The sequence below is a fragment of the Drosophila persimilis genome, unplaced genomic scaffold, assembly GCF_003286085.1.
Source record: "Drosophila persimilis strain 14011-0111.01,24,50 unplaced genomic scaffold, DperRS2 tig00001923-arrow-arrow-pilon, whole genome shotgun sequence".
NCBI classification, from domain to species: Eukaryota; Metazoa; Arthropoda; class Insecta; order Diptera; family Drosophilidae; genus Drosophila; species Drosophila persimilis.
In genome coordinates, this window is record NW_020825595.1 from 3526 (window position 1) to 8240 (window position 4715).

The window sequence follows — 4715 nt, forward strand, 5'->3', positions numbered from 1 at the left end:
TATATCATTATTAAAAGAAAATTCAGATGTCTTTAACGACATTCAAACAAAAAATAAAATAGATATTCAAGGAATAGGGGAAGGTATAATAACATCCCAAGGCCTTACCCTAATAGAGCTACAGACGGATAAGTACATAATTCCACACAATTTCCATTTAGTTAATCAAAATTTTGCAATTCCGTGTGATGGAATAATAGGCATTGATATTATAAAAGAATTAAACTGCCTAATAGACTTAAAACCTGCAGAGGATTGGTTAATAATACGACCAAATAATATAAAAATTAAAATTTATGTTCCAATAACATACAGTTCTGGTAACAATACAATTCTTCTACCAGCAAGATCACAAGTTGTCAGAAAAATAGAATTAACGTCCGATATAGAAACCATATTGATCCCAAACCAGGAAATTCAACCTGGTATTTATGTAGCAAATACAATAACTTCAAAAAATAATACATTTGTCCGATTGCTGAATACAACCAGTACCAACCAATTAGTACATATAAATAACATACAATATGAACCACTTTCGAATTACAAGGTAATTCAAACAACTCAAAAAATCCGAGAAAAAACTGTCATAGCTGAATTAAGCAAACAAAACACAACAACGACGGCAACTATCCAACTGGGACGTTCTAGCCATGGATGTGGAAAGGCGGCGTCGAGCGAACACGCTCGAGCGCGAGATGCGCGATCCGACCAGCATTTGCAATGTGGACTGCCTGCTGGATACGGTATCAGCCCTGGTCAGCGACTGCGACCACGACACGCTCAAGCGGCTGAAAAACATCGAACAGTATGCTGCCAAATATAAACCCCTGGCGCAGAGGATCAATCAGCTGCGCATGAATGTCGAGGACTTCGACTTCATTAAGCTAATTGGCGCCGGGGCCTTTGGAGAGGTGCAACTGGTGCGGCACAAGTCCTCCAGCCAGGTGTACGCCATGAAGCGGCTGTCCAAATTTGAGATGATGAAGCGCCCGGACTCGGCCTTCTTCTGGGAGGAGCGTCACATTATGGCCCATGCCAACTCCGAGTGGATTGTCCAACTGCATTTTGCATTTCAGGACTCCAAATACCTGTACATGGTGATGGACTTTATGCCCGGCGGTGACATTGTCTCGCTGATGGGGGACTACGATATACCCGAAAAGTGGGCCATTTTCTACACAATGGAGTTGGTGCTGGCCCTCGACACCATTCACAACATGGGCTTTGTGCACCGTGACGTGAAGCCGGCCAACATGCTGCTCGACAATTACGGGCATCTGAAGCTCGCCGATTTCGGCACCTGCATGCGCATGGGCGCCAACGGCCAGGTGGTGTCCAGCAATGCGGTCGGCACGCCGGACTACATCAGTCCGGAGGTGCTGCAGTCGCAGGGTGTCGACAATGAGTATGGCCGCGAGTGCGACTGGTGGTCGGTGGGGATCTTCCTCTACGAGATGCTCTTCGGGGAGACGCCCTTCTACGCGGACTCACTGGTGGGCACCTACGGCAAGATCATGGACCACAAGAACTCGCTCAGCTTCCCCCAGGAGGTGGAGATCAGCGAACAGGCCAAGGCCCTGATCCGGGCATTCCTCACAGATCGGACGCAGCGTCTGGGCCGCTACGGCATCGATGATATCAAGGCGCATCCGTTCTTCAGAAACGACACCTGGTCCTTTGACAATATCAGGGAGAGTGTGCCGCCGGTTGTGCCGGAGCTAACCTCGGACGACGATACGCGCAACTTTGAGGACATCGAGAGGGACGAAAAGCCCGAGGAGGTGTTCCCCGTACCGAAGGGCTTCGATGGGAATCACCTGCCCTTCATCGGCTTCACCTACACGGGCGACTACCAGCTCCTGTCCAGCGACACCGTCGACGCCGAGGCCAAGGAGCCGAATTCGGTGAACAGCAACGCCAGCAACAACCATGCCCACGGCCATGGGCACAACCATCGCCATCGTACCTCCAACTCCAACGAGCTGAAGCGGCTCGAGGCACTGCTCGAGAGGGAGCGCGGCCGAGCCGATGCTCTGGAGAAGCAGGACACCAGCCTGCGGCACAAGATCGAGCTGAGCGGCAAGCGTGAGGTCGAACTGCAGCGCATTGCGGCCGAGTACGAGAAGGATCTGGCGCAGCGAAAGAACAACTACAAGGTGGCCATGCAGAAGGTGGAGCAGGAGATCGAGCTGCGCAAGAAGACGGAGGCTCTGCTGGTGGAGACGCAGCGCAATCTGGAGAACGAGCAGAAGGCCAAAGAGGATAACCGCGCGCTGCTGGAGAGGATCAGTGAGCTGGAGAAGAGCCATGCAAGTCTCGACTTTGAGCTGAAGGCGGCCCAGGGTCGCTACCAGCAGGAGGTCAAGGCCCACCAAGAGACTGAAAAGTCGCGACTGGTCTCTCGCGAGGAGACTTAACTGACTAAGTGACTTAATTGACTTAACTGTCAATGCAAGCCAATACCGTAACTTGTGTTACCCAGCCACTTTACAGCCATGTCTGCTACTACACATATGTAGATAAGCAGTAGGCGCCACACTTATTGTATAATATGCCATTTCAACGGTATAAACAAAATAAAAACAACTCTCTCATTTGAGAGACTGTCAGTTTTGTTCGCATAGTAAAAACACATCACAAAGCCACTCAAAACGGAAGAGGGAGAAGACAGAGGAGAGCCAGCAAGCCGACGCGCAAGAGCGGAGCGACAGAACGGCCAACGGGCCGCCACACACACACACACGACCGGATCGAGCCCGTTGCGTATCGAACTTGGTTTGAGCTCGAGCAGCGAGTCGATCCGTGCCATTGCCCAGCCAACACCAATACCACGACAACCACAACCACAAATACCACCAACACCAGCCACCCCAAAGCGACGCCATACCCTCATCGTCAGTGAGAGCGACGATGAGGAGGGTGAGAGGAAGCATTCCAGACGACCCCTGCCACCACTATAAATGCCAATAGCCAGACCCACAGCCATCACCAACATCGAAAACAGCCAATACATAGTCAATCACCAGCCATTCACACAGACAATACCAACAATAGCAATACAAATAATGACGCCAACACAAATACAAATACACCTGCCAATACCAACACCAACACCACCACCGCCATCACCATTACAAACACCCCTGCCACTACCACCGACGATGACATCCGGCACGGCGAATTCGGGCATCAGCCCAGCCAGGAACGTGGCTTGAGGATCCTCATCCGAGGACTCTCCCACTCCATGCTGCCGGATTGGATTCGCAGCAGTATGCTGAACGAGGGGTTCACGGTTCGGTTTGTAAGGGCGATCACCGATCGATTCGATAGCAACCGCCAATTCAACCTCTTCGGGGCTGAGATTGCCCCCAAACCGGACCGTGGCCAATTCGATGTGTTGAAGCTGCGGGTGGGAAGCCCGTCACGGTTGAGAGACTTGGAGTCTCCCGTGACCCTGCCCAGTGCCATATTGTAGACGCGCTGCAGTTCGCATGAAATGCGCGGGTGGGCACCTGACGACAGACTGCAGCAAGCCAAGGGCTGCCAATCCCAAATGCGCCAACTGCCAGGGCGCCCACATCAGCGCCTACAAGGGCTGCAGCGCCTACAAGGCAGCCAGGCAGCGGCTCCTGGCCCAAAGGGTCGCCAGGGAGGAGGAGCGTCGCAAACAGCAACCACAGCCAATCCAACAGCGACAGCAGCCAATCCAACGTCGCCAGCAGCAGCCACATCCACAGCCACTCCATAATCCGCAGCAGCAACGCCAACACCACCCGGATCGGCAGCATCGGCAGCAGCATCGGTATGGCGACCATCATCCCCCGCCATCGACCGGGGGGCGCCAACACCAGAGGTTCCAGCCGATGCAACCGATTTCAAATCGTGCTCCGGAGCCACGCCAACCCCAGGTACAGCAGCGGCCAGCAGCTCAGTGCGATGGCAGCTGCGCTCAAAATCTGCAATTAAACGCACAGCAGATAATAGAGTTGGAATGGAGGATCGACCAGATGGCAGAGCAACTCACCAAATTTACTGCAGCAAATGGCAAGGGCACAACAGCCATGCCCCCACTCCAACCAACAGCAGCAGCAGTTCCTGCCCCTCTGCCAATACCACCAGTCGCCGCCAATACAGCAACAGCAGTAGCCATATCGGACACTGAGCCGGATATGGACATGGACGACGACAGCCAATGGACCGATGAAGAGCCTTACCATGACCTACGTAAGTTTCTACTTCGAAAGCGACGGATTAAACGACGTCTACTGATTGCGCCGAATAGCAGAAGTTTAATGCCAAAAAAACCTGAAAATAGACAAAATTTAAACACAATTAAAAAAAAAATCTGCAAATGACCAACAAACACCCACCTGCTATTAAACCGACAGAGCTGCCCCTCCAGCAGCTGCCTCGCCACTCCTGCAACTCTATTGAGGCATAATGGGCGAAATTTGGAGGCCTCATCAGCAGAACTACCGTCAATATCAACAGAAGTCCAGAGGCCAGCCACTAATATACAAAGAAAAACAGTCAATACACGCCAACACGGAAAACTGCCAAAATACACGAAAATCACACTTACCTGCCAATCACCAGACAGAGCTGCCCCCCCAGCATCTGACTCGCCATCAACATCATCAATTTCCTGCCAAAGGGGCGGAAAAGGAGGCTTCATCTGATGACGCTGCCGCCTGACCATGGCCGTGACGTCA

At 52.1% G+C, this 4715-nt stretch overlaps 1 pseudogene; it reads left to right on the forward strand.

Annotated features, from left to right (window-relative positions):
- The first annotated feature begins 618 nt into the window (after positions 1 to 618).
- Positions 619 to 2563, forward strand: LOC113567137 (annotated as a pseudogene).
- The last annotated feature ends 2152 nt before the right edge of the window (positions 2564 to 4715 follow it).